This window comes from Cebus imitator, unplaced genomic scaffold (genome assembly GCF_001604975.1).
Source record: "Cebus imitator isolate Cc_AM_T3 unplaced genomic scaffold, Cebus_imitator-1.0 Scaffold460, whole genome shotgun sequence".
Lineage (NCBI taxonomy): Eukaryota > Metazoa > Chordata > Mammalia > Primates > Cebidae > Cebus > Cebus imitator.
In genome coordinates this window covers 1,342,193-1,355,306 of record NW_016107775.1, presented here as the reverse complement: position 1 = coordinate 1,355,306, position 13,114 = coordinate 1,342,193, and the positions used below count along the sequence as shown (strand labels likewise).

General features: G+C 38.8%; 1 protein-coding gene across 1 annotated transcript in view; it reads right to left on the bottom strand.

Moving 5' to 3' along the window:
- DST (dystonin) overlaps nucleotides 1–13,114 on the bottom strand; it is a 510,996-nt gene that overhangs the window by 277,138 nt on the left and 220,744 nt on the right.

The window sequence follows — 13,114 nt, the reverse complement described above, 5'->3', positions numbered from 1 at the left end:
AAAAAAAAAAAAACAAAAAAAAAAAAGACATTTGAGAGCAATAACAAACTGAGGTAAAAAGAAAGGATAATATTAAAACTCATTAACTCAGACAATAGCTCTACAGGCATCATTGCTACTTTTAGAATATGCATGGATACTGAGGCTATGTCCTTCTGGTATAACTGTACTGAAATCTAAGATCAGAAATTTTTACACTATTTTCCAAGAATTCAATAGGTAGTATTGGTGTTTGGAGATTCAAACTGCTGAGTTTGTTAGTTTAAAAATAATAATGAAACTGGAAGGCTGCTAATGCTCTTGCAGAAAACCTAAGTGCTAGAATCTCAGCTCAGGCAGGAGGCTGAAATATTATGTTGTGGCTATGACTCTATTGGGCTACTGCTCTGCAAATTATCTTATCTAGGCTAAACTCAACTAGTGATACGATGGCTCACAAATAATCCAAATGGTTGTCTGCCATGCACTCACAGCATCTCACCTCACACTGTCATATCCATGCAAGGGGGGAAAACTGGTCTTAGAGTGGTTCTTGGCCAGACCATGGAAAATACATTCCTTATTTAGAGCTCACTGGTTAACTGGCATGCATCACTGTAATATTACTATAAAACCACCATGGCTGCATATCGCAGGCACTCTTCTCTTTTCAATCTATAGGCAGTATCACGGCTCAAACACATAAAAAAGCAATCAGGATCACAAGCTACTGTTACAGAAGATGGGAACAAATCTGAAGCTTTTAGACAATCTTAAGGGTCTATAAAGATATATAACAGCCTGTGTTACACACACACACACACACACACACACACACACACACTGTGTAACAAGCACTGTGTTCAAAATTTTATGTACATTATTGCACGTAATATCTATCATAACCCTAGGAAGAGGGCACTATTCTTATCTGTTTCACAAATGAGAAAACTAAGGCCTAGAAAGGTTCAAAGGCATACCACTAGAAAACAGTTGAGGAAAGATGTGAGTCTAAGCAACTCAGTCCAGGGCCTGTGCTCTTGGCCACCACACTGTGCCACCTACCCTGGGTCTCAAAGTACAATGAGAGAAGATGCTGCAAAAAGTAGGAATATCTTAGAATAACTAACCACTCAGGCAGACTCCAGGAATGACTAGCTTCCTACCCTGTTTACCTTCCTATGTACAGCTGACTTCTCTTCTTGAATCTGTTTGACATTCCACTGGAGATTTATTTTCCAGTGGGACAGCTAATGTGCTCTATTATTCATAGACTACGGTGAATGAGGTTCCCATCAGTCTTTCTTCATGACCCTAGCTAAAATCAGCCGTTCTGGGAGTCCAAGATGAAACATGAACACTCTGGAAAAGAGAGTGCCTCAGGAGGACACACACATCCACTGGGCCCTGGGTAGAAGAGAGGGATTATAAGGAATGGACAAAGAAAAGGAGTCAGGTGGTTTGAAATTCAAATCTATTTGGGAATGAAAGGCGGGAACCACTCTTTCTCCTCTAGTGTATGGATTCTTGTTTTCTTTTTTGTTTTTTTTTTTTTTTGAGATCAAGTTTCACTCTTGTTGTCCAGGTTGGAGTGCAATGGTGCAATCTCGGCTCATTGCAACCTCCGCCTCCTTGGTTCAAACGATTCTCCTGACTCAGCCTCCCGAGTAGCGGGGATTACAGGTATGCAACCACCATGCTCGGCTAACTTTTTATTTTTAGTAGAGACAGGGTTTCCAGGGTTTCTCCATGTTGGTCAGGCTGGTCTCAAACTCCCCACTTCAGGTGATCCGCCCACCTCAGCCTCCCAAAGTGCTGGGATTACAGGCTTGAGCCACTGTGCCCGCCCGGCCAGTATATGGCTTCTTAAGCACTTAAGTTGACATCTGTAAGCTAGGATATGCATTAAATAAGATCTAGAGGGCTAGCCTGAGAACAAGACCAGTTCTTGTTCTGCATTGCAACATGTTTCACCCATGTAGGGAAATGCAATTTGAGGCCACTAAAAATGACTTATGAAAGCTCCCATTCATATGTTAAGAACTCTATACATATATAGCAGCCAAAACTGACTTATTAATGAATGCCATGGGTTCCTTAAATTTTAAACCTAGTGGATTTTCCAGCAGAGTTTGTGTTTTTTTTTTTTTTTTTTAAGAGACAGAGTTTTGTTCTTGTTGCCCAGGCTGCAGTGCAATGGCGCGATCTCAGCTCACTGCAAACTCCGCCTCCCAGGTTCAAGCGATTCTCCTGCCACAGCCTCCTGAGAGTTTTTTTAAAATCACAAACAAGAGTACTTGAAATTTTTTGATAGAAATTTATTTAAGCAAGCAACAGCATCAGAATATATTAACACTGTACATCAACAGCACTGTGCCATCCAGTCTGGTATGAATTTCAATGCTTTTAGAAGTATGCAGTTGTTTTCCCAGCTTCAGTGGCCTCCCTTTGAAGTCAGCCAGCCCTCTTAAATTTTCACAACACAGTAATTTATTCTATATTACATTAAGATCAAATGACTCTACTTCCAAACTCCTCAGCAAGTCCAACTCCTTCCCTGGAAAAAAATGGCCTTCTACTTCCAGGATTACACGTTTCATTTCCTTTGCTATTTGTCTTCCTCTGTTAGCCCCTTTCAAAGCTAGTCTCTGAATTCTCCCTCAGGTTTGCAATATGGTAAACCTCACTAGAGCCTGGAAATGGGGTTTTATATTGTATTCTATGGAAAATAATATCTTAGACCTTCAAAGAAACCTGGCTACATCTACAGGAGGACAACAGTGATTAAGTACAGCAAAGTTAATTAGCAACTTTAGACAAATAAATTAATCTCATCTATGAAAATGAGTAAATTTCCTACTACCTAGCTATAAATGGAGAAACTGGTTTATCCAGTGGACAGAACACAGAAAGCAGTCAGAAGAATGAATCCTAACTTGGGCCCCACTGGTCAACCTGTTGGACTTGGGGCCTCAGTTTCTATAATTATATAGGCCTTTTCAGCTTTAAAAGAATAAAGTCACCATTAAGTTTATTTCTCTTTTACTGCAGACTAATGTTTATCTCACTCCTACCAAAGCAAGCCTTTCAATTCTTGGTCATAGATGTTATATATTACAAGGAAGGGAAAAAACTTTTATTTAGTTTCATATTCGTTAATTACACATCAAATTCCTTAGTAACGTCTGAGGAAAACAGCAGTGTATCAGATAATATGCTAGTTGCTGTGGATGCATTGTTTCTTATAACAGACATAACCCTGTCTTCATGCAGCTTAAAGGCTAGTTTTAAATAACAAACCAAGTCTTCTGCCTTAATCCTCCTACCACAGAACTGCAAAAGAAAAATAAATCTTGGGGCCCCCAAACTACAAGCTAAAGGGAAAGGAAGCTGGCAACTGCTTAGGGCAAACCTGACTCCCATTCTTTCAAAGTCACCCCTCTGCTCACTGAGATAGATTCGTATCTCATTGCCTCCTTTGCAAAGGCTAACCAGAAACTCAAAGGAATGCAATCATTTGTCTCTTATCTACCTATAACCTGGAAACCACCTCCCCACTTTGAGCGGTCCCACCTCTCTGGACTGAACCAATGTACATCTTACACATATTGATCAATGTCTCATGTCTCCCTAAAATGTATAAAACCAAGCTGTGCCCCGACCACCTTGGGCACACGTCGTCAGGGCCACCTGAGACTGTGTCATGGGTGCATGTCCCCAACCTTGGCAAAATAAACTAAGTTAACTGAGACCTGTCTCAGATTTTCAGGGTTCCCAGAACGCATACACTTCCAACGTGAAGATCTGTACAACATGATTTAGAATACGTTGGCACCACTGAAAAAAGTGTAATTTTTTTTTCTTTTTTGAAAACGCCTTAGCAATTACCCTTTTCCAGCTAAAACAATGACCTTCAGGAATGCTGCTTGGCTTCTTTGCATAGTTTTATCTGTATCTCTAAATGCTTGCATAGTGCGCTGATTAAAGAAGAATGCAAATAGAAATTTATGGCTACATAAGAGGCCAGGGCATACCAGCCAAGACAGAGTATATGAGGGAATGCTGAAAGAAATTACAGCAAAGCAAAGAGGCCATGTGCCCTGGCATATTGCTTTCTTTCTGCTTCTCTGTCTCCATTACTTCTTGATGATTTAAGATTCTATGTCTTCCTACTGTGGCATAATGCAATGGCATGCTATACTTCTTTTGTGGAGCCAGGAAGGACAAAGGACTAAACGTCAGCTCTGCCAACATTTTAGCTACTTCATGTTGGGCAGATAACTTATCCTGCCTGAGCCTCAGTTTTCTCACTGGAAGTAAGGATTAAATCAGATAATATATGTAATGTATCTAGTGCAGGGTCAAGCACGTAATAAGCACTCAATAAATGGTACTGATAGTGGTGGTAATAATAATTATAAATAAGGAATAAGAAAAAGAAAAACTATAAACTGACCACAAGATAAAACTAAAGTTATTGGAAGGAATTACTGAATAAAATTTTGGTATTCTTAATTTGAAAAGACAGTTCACAATTTTATCAACAAACACTAAAATCACCTGTAATGACTTAAATGACCCTCCTAAGAAAAAAAGCCAAGTGTGTCTTCTTGTCATGAAATAACTTTAAGTTCAAAGGATATTTTTCCATTAATCCATTTTCCATTCTAAATAAATAAATTCATGTTCTGCATTCTTCAAAAATGTCTATTTCATAAAAGTCTGCCAATAGGCTATAAAACTGTTCCCAATTAAAGCAAGTTGGCCAGGCGTGGTGGCTCACATCTGTAATCTCAACACTTAGGGAGACCAAGGCAGGTGAATCATTTAAGAACAGAGTTGAAGACCAGCCTGGCCAACATATTGAAACCTCATCTCTATTAAAAAAATGCAAAAAATTAGCTGGGCGTGGTGGCTCACCCCTGTAATCCCAGCTGTTCAGGAGGCTGAGGCACAAGAATCACCTGAATCCAGGAGGGAAAGATTGCAGGGAGCCGAGATCATGCCACTGCACTCCAGGATGGGTGACAGAGCAAGACTGTCTCAAAAAAATACTAAATTAATTAAATAAATAAAGCAAGTTAAAGAGACATTACACCTAAATGTAATACCTGACCCTGAACTGGTCCTTGCCCTGGAGGAAGAGAGGATGATGTAAAAGATCAACTAACAAAACTGAAATATAGACATTAAAATATTGTGCCAATATAAATTTATGAAGTTGCTGTGTGGTCCAAAAGAGAATAACCTTATTCTTAGGAAATACATATTGAAGTATTTAGAAGTAAAGGACCATGGTATATATAACTTACCCTCAAATTGTTCAGATAAAAAAGCACACAGATACACACACACACACACACACAGTTGGGAAGAAAGAATAATAAAACAAACACAGTAAAACATTAACAAGAGCTCAATCTGGGTAAAGAGTATATCAGCGTTCCTTATACTACTTTATTTTTGCAACTTTTTAAAGTTTAAAATATTTCCAAACAAATAGTTTAAAATAAGTAAAATAGTGTTCTTTCAAATATCTTGTCATCCAAAATTGTCATTTGATGATATAATCTTACTCTTGGAAGATTATATTAGATACCACCTAGTTCACCTTCCTAACAATACACCAATCATTTCTTTTTCATTTCTGATAGATTATAACTCAAGGTCCACATGATTTTGTTGGCAACTACACGATGACGAGGGAGTGCCTTGTCCCATGAAGCTACTGGTGGGTTTCATGTCAGGTAGTTGTAACTATTCATACATATGGTAGGCTGAATGGCGGCTCCAAACATACCAAGTCCTAATCCCTGGAAACTATGAATGTTACCTATTTGAAAAAGATTACAAGTTTGTGTAAATGTGTCACAGAAGTCACAGGAAACTAGTACTACCATTGTCCCTCAGTATCTGTGGGGAATTGGTTCCAGGATGCCCCAAGGATATCAAAACCCACAGATACTCAAGTCCTTAATATAAAATGGCATCATAATTACATATAACAAAAAAGCTATGAACCCTCAGTTCTATTAACACAGCCTGAGACAGCATTCAGCAGCACCACTGTTGTAAATCTGAAGTCAACCAACCCCTAGTCTTATCACATGGATTACTGCTATGATAGCCCTTCTGCATCCTACAGGTGGTTATTTAAACCTTTGAGCAGAACTTCACATTTTTCATAGTTAAATCTTGTCCTTTTGGTGAGACCAGAGGCCCGACTTTTATAATTACTTTGAGGATGAATTTAATTGATCTATTACAAAGGATATTCTTCCTGTCTGTAGGTATGATTAAGTGTGCCTTCCCTGACTTCATTCAAGTGTCTGCTACAAAGCAGAGGGAAGAAGAACAGTTCATTCCCTGGGCTAAGCTAGTAGTCACCTCCCTACAGATTTCTCATCCAGCGAGGACTTACTGAGCTCCCATGTCGATAAAAAAAGACAGTCAAACATGTCATGGAATTCACAATATAGTTTAGATCCCTAATGTCTGTGTATGAAATGTAGGATTCTTCACTCTAGTCCTCAAAAACTTCCAACAGCATCCTTGGCTAACCGATCATATCTGTTTCTTTTCTGTCTTTACCTTTTTCTGTCCAACCTGACAGCCTTCTAGCAAGCCTTAGCAGTCTAGCACACCTGCCTCCCTGTGACCCCAACCCTCCTCTGCACCTAGCTTAAGTCAACCTCCCTGCCCTGACACAGTTCCAAACTACTCAGAGTCACCCCAAGTCTCCAGGGTCTGGTCTCTTAAAACCCTTACTATTTGTCTACTCATTCTGGCACTTTATCATACGTTGCTGTACATGACTGTTTAATATCTCACAAGTGTTTATTTAATATCTCCAATAAATGGCATGCTGCATGAAAACAGAAAACTTCTTAAAAATTGTATTTCAAATACAGCCCTGGTTATACCTGAAGTTCAGCATACAGCCCTGTCGAAAGTAAGCACAGTGTTATTCTCAACTTTTTTTAAATTAAGGAATCTAGCACCATTAAATCATTAGTCTTCATGACAACAAAAAATTCATAAATTCTTCATCCCAATCTGCTACTTATCTTTAAAAAAAATCTTTCATGCTCTTCCATGTATACCTTACAATCTTGAAGCTGTCCACTACTTTTTCACATTTATAAAAACCTGATTTGCAAGATTTGCCCCTAAATTTATACTTTGGGACTTTAATCAGACATGTCTCCAAAAACCATTCAACCTTTCCTTAACGACATACACTTTTATCCTTATAGTATAACAGACATAACTTAAATGTGAAGTCCTATTTGTAAAGGAATCAGGCCAATGTCCAAATGTCAAGTTCAGCTTCTGTCTTTTTTACCTTTAATTGCTCAACTAAAAACTATTCTCAAGAATTTAGTATAACAGAAAGAACAAAAAATCTGGAGTCAAGGAGACTGAGGTGTAATTTTCACTTTCTTCTTAGGCTTCTGTCTAGCCTCTGGGAAGTTAGGTAATCTCTCTTAGCCTTATTTTCCATAGCAGCCTCAGGAATTACTAGCTGTATGCCCTTGGGAAATTATGGAAAGTATGTATCAGTTTTATCATCAGCCACACAGGGATAACAATAATCAGGACCTGTCCATAGGACTGTTGTGAAAATTAAACAACAGTCATGAAAGTGACAGATCCTGGTTAGCTCTCAAACAACATTAGCTGTATTGTAAAGAACAGAGTATACAGCAGGGGATAAATGAAAGATAGCTACTATTAGTCTCTGTACTATATTAGAATACTTATTGGTAATAGATGGTTATTTACATGTTTATATCATTTATCTATGACAGGATTCTCAAAATACGGCCCCCACTCAGCAGCATCAGTTCTTTGTTAGAGATACAAATTCCTGGAACTTGTTAGAAATGCCAGTTTTTAGGCCTTACCCCAGACCTAGTAAATCAGAAGCTCTTGGGATGGAGCCCAGAAATCTTAACAAACCCTCCACGTGAGTTTGATAAGGCTAAAGTTTAGGAACTACTAACATAAACCTAAGGTCTGGGGAAAAAAAATACCTTATTTGTAGGCTTTAAGAGCCCACTGCACTGTATGCTAATAAGCAGTATTTTTCATCAGTCCTTTATAAAGTGGATGCTTCAAAAATTCCCCTATTTCAGCTGGCACCGTGGCTCATGACTGTAATCCCAGCACTTTGGGAGGCTGAGGCAGATGGATCACCTGAGGTTGGGAGTTCAAGACCAGCCTGAATGACATGGAGAAACCCCGTCTCTACTAAAAATACAAAATTAGCCGGGTGTGGTGGCAGGCGCCAGTAATCTCAGCTACTTGGGAGGCTGAGGCAGGAGAATTGCTTGAACCCAGTAGGCGGAGGTTGCAGTGAGCCGAGATCGCACCAGTCATTACACTCCAGCCCCGGCAACAAATGTCAAACTCAATCTCAAAAAAAAAAAAAAAAAAATTCCCCGATTTCATCTGAGCCCACAGATGTAAAATTACAAAATAACTGCAAAATCAAAGTTTTTCTCTGGTCCAAAACAGAGAGAAAATAGAGTTGGTTTTTTTTTTCCCTACTGTCTAAAAGATGTCACTGTGTTATTAACTTGAGGATTTACATTTTCTTCTTGCCACCAAATCAGAAAATAAAGAATAGTGTGATTGATTTGGTGGAGTCATGAAGTCACTGACTTTACCATGTGGGCAAAGGATATCTATGTCATGAGCAAATTAAGCTTTCCAAAGTCATGATGGAATGGTGATAAAATCAGTGATAGCTGGGTGTCTCCCACGCAGTCACCAAGTAGGGTGTGTCCAACAGTGGCATTCAGGGCCTCTTCCTCTCCAAATGCATTTACGTGTCAAAAAAATAAAATTTAAAAAAGAAAAAAATATATAGACTAAATATCCTATTACAAATATTAAGGAATAAATAGCTGATCAGTATTGAAGCATATATTTCCACCATAAATTGCCAATTAGATGGATCCTCTGTAAGGAAACCACATTATATGGACTTCTCCTGACTTCAATCATCTCCTAAAAATCATTCATCCCCGTAAATTACTCCTCCTAAACACAGTCTCTCAGTCATGGCTCACGCTCTAATTCTGGGCCCAAGTAAGTGATTGAAGGGAATCTTCTAATGATAACCGTTAATGTGCTTCAGAAAATAAAGTACTTCCTTCTTTCTCTGTCCCACACCCCATTCCCTGAGACAAGCAAAAGCTAAATCAGTACTTAAATCTTAGGTGCCATTTCTCATATTGTTGTCCTATGAATTTCTAGACAGCAAACTGCACATGATGAGTAACAACAAGTAGTTATATAAAACCCTCTAATATAAAGAGGGAGGGCCTAGTGTCATAGGTAGAAGAGGCGGAAATAAATGCTGTAAATGACAGAAGAGTGTCATCAACTTTACATTTTGGAACAATTCTCCAGGTAAAATTTAGCTAAGTGAAGACACAGGTATCTCCAATAACAACCAGCTCTTATCTAGTTCTACAGTTTAAATTACACTGAAGAATAAAACATAAATGCTCCTAACACCAATAATTTACCTAGAAACCATGATTTGCAAGGTAAATAATCTGAGTGTTAACTGCACTTTATTCCTAAAAGTACTCTGAAGAAGGATGAATCAAAAGGAAAACATTCTTAACAGAACAATCAGTTTAAGGACAGTATATAAAGGTAGTTTCCACTACTTTTAAATGAGGGAAATGAACCAGAAGATTTGGAAGATGCCCTCTAAGTGTGACTCAAAGTAAAATTAACTCTGAGGTCCAAAAGCTGCCAACCATTCAGAATTATGATGAGTGTTCATGCTCCCTCTCTGTGAGAAGAATGTGTAGGAGAAAAAGAAAAGGAAATTTAAAAAGGACTCAAGGTACCCAAATCAACCTTTAACAGTCTGCAGAGGGGTAGGCAGGGGGAAAGGAGGGCACAGCTAACAGGATTACCGCAGGTAAACCATTCTTCAGTGACCCGGAAGGACTCTACGGTTGAGAGGCAACACATCTATCTATCTCTTCAAAAAGATTCTGAACCCCAAACTGTATCTTTTTCTAAAACAAATAAACTAAAAGGAAAGGTACTTGATGTAATAAAAGGAGATACAGATAAGGGAAGTAGACGGACACCAAAAGTAACTTACACTCACTTCACAATTTTGTATGACACCATCCAAGTCAATCCACCCTTCCACACCATAAGCTGTCATTTAAAGAGCGCCTAACGATATGCCAAATCCTATGCTTTATGCTTAGATAGATTCTCTCATTTAAATCCTCACGCCAACCTGGCACTACCACCATTTTACAGATGGGGGCATGAGAAGGTTAAGTTCACACAAAAAATGAATAGCAAATAGCAAAACCTGGACACACCACCATTTACCTGACCTCAAAGGTGAGGCTTCTTCTGCGCCTCTGTTTGGTGTACATGTCACAGACTGATAACCCTGAAAAAGATGCTTTCCTTCCAAAGATAATTTGTTCAAAATTAACACAATATACATTTTATAATGTGAAAAAAAAAATCCAGTAAAGAAAGGCCTATCTGGGGACTAACCTCTCAAGCACCTCACTGTCCAAAGGAGCAGAACAAACAAGAATGGTTCTTGGAGTCACAACAGGGGTGAAAAAAACACAAAGGGAAATAAGTGAATAATATTAAATTTAAATTAACAAATAAAATAAAAGTTTAGAAAAGGTAAAACTTTTAAGAATTATTTAAAAGATAGAGAACACATCGCTAGCCTGAGTCAGCACTCCAGGCAACTTATTATAGTATGCAAAGCCAAGGTTAAGAACAAAGGGTCTCCAGACCCTGGGCTCCTTAAGGGCCATCCAGTGCGCAATCCCCAAATCTCCCTTTCTCTCCCTTCTCTGCCCTATGATTTAAAGATTACTCACATCTACCGTTAAAAGACAAAATAAAAAAATACACATAGAACTATTCAGATTGAATCTGAATGATCCTATTCCCATTTCTTCTCTCCTTATTCATCAATAAGTCCTTTATTTTATCAACTTATTTTTTCACGGTCATCCTTTCCCTTAACATTTACATAACATGATCTCATTTTATTAAAAGCTCTTCAAATAACATATTTATCATTATGTGGAAAGGCATGTGGTATAGCAAGAAAGATATAGGACCTCCTGCTCACCTTTCCCTGTTTCACCCTGAATATATTCAACTTCCAACTAAAGAATATAAGAAAACCAATACAGAAGAAATATTTTCCTAATATTAAGATGTTTCATCCAAAATTCATAAATTTACATTTCCCACTAATTGCATTACAACCAAATGGCCAACCAAAACAAAAATGTTCAACAATCCTCTTAGTGAGACAAAATGAAGCTGACTGCCTAGTGCAACATTCCTTTCATCAATTTTAGGTCCAAAATAGAAAAGCGCACATGAAAACTGAATTTTTTCTGATTAACAAATAACAACATGAACCTTAGCAGCCTGGTACCCCAAAAAGTTTTGGGATATTTCATCATTTTTCTTCACTTGAGGTTAATGCTATAACTTCTAGACATAAAAAAAAGAAAGATAAGAAGCTATGTTCTGACCCACCTGAGCTCTCTATTAGAAATTTCAGTGCACAACTCAGGATTAAACGAAAATCTCACCTTGAGCTGACGCTATAACAAAGCAGAACCAGAACCGAAGCAGCTAATTGGCAATGTGAGTTAGCCAAGACCACATTGTCCCGCTTTCCCCCTCAAGTGGCTCCTCATCTAATAAGAGCTAATTTTAAATTCTGACCCATAATAGACTTCAGGAAATAAACTAACTTGATTACAACCCTAAGCAGTTAGACTGGCTTATATCTATCTATTGGCTACTGTGACTAAAATACTTATTTTCCCAATTCTTAGCATGTTGTAGCAGAATTAAGTCTTATTATCTTGGAGAGCTGTCATTTCGTCAGAAAAAAGGGTACATATTCCAGGAAAATCAAGATTTGATCACTTGCTGTCTGACTTTAAAGACTATGTATGTTTAATCACTAAATTAAGCCTCCTTGAAGGGTTGTGGGAAGGATTCAACAATTTAATGTATGCAATGTATATCAGACATAGCAAGAATATCCTTGCCAGGCATTATGATGGGCCCTCGGAATAAGTAATACAGCCTCTGTCCTCAAACAGCTCAACTAGCATTCTGACGCATGTAGCAAAGGCAGTCTCTTTATACTCCATCATCTAATTTATGAACCATTCATAAAATGAAAGGCCAAGTGCAGCATGCTTGGCACACAGTAGGCCCCCAAAAAATATGTTGACTGCCAGAGCTATGGTTCCCATGAGTCATTTTCATTTGTGTTTCTACTTTTCTTTGGTACCCACTGCCAGCATCTGTGACTTGATTGCCAACCTGGAACTTTAGGAGCTACAGAAGATATGAGGCAACCCTCTTTGCTTCCCTTCACAGGCCCACCCCTAGATCTCCACAGCTACAAGGACTGCTTAGGCCAGCAGCAGCCAAGGGGCACCTCGTCAAAGAGCTTGTTTCCCTTAAAGCCACCTTCCCTTAAAGACAGGAAAATCCCACTGGAGTCTTCAGCTCCAAAGGTCCACATCTCAAACTTGACCCCAATCCACCTCTGTCCTAGCCTGCGGGGAAGAGACCCTCTCCCAGGCAGTATGTGCAGGATTAAAGAAAAGCTTGGGAGCAGACAGATGAAATGCCACATGCTGCACCAGAATTCACACTATATTTCCTCACAAAGCAGAGAATCTCAACCTTTCTTCGCTTGTGATTCTCAAACAGGGAGTGGGTGATCTGCCCTCCTTGAGGGATATTACCAGAATTTGAGAAAAAGGTTCTGTCAAGTGGTGAGAGAGACAGGACTGACACACCTCTAAGGTAATTCTGATAGGCCCCTGAAATAAAAATCACTTTTACAGAAGATGATTAGACACCATTGACAATGTTGGTACCACTCTTAAGCTACATAATTGTTTAAATAAAATTTGTTGGCTAGCTTAAGAATATAACCACGTTTAAAATGTTTTGGGCCGGGTGCAGTGGCTCACACCTGTAACCCTAGCATCTTTGGGAGGCTGAGGCAGGTGCATCACCTGAGGTCAGGCGTTTGAGACCAGCCTGACCAGCATGGTGAAACCCCGTTTCT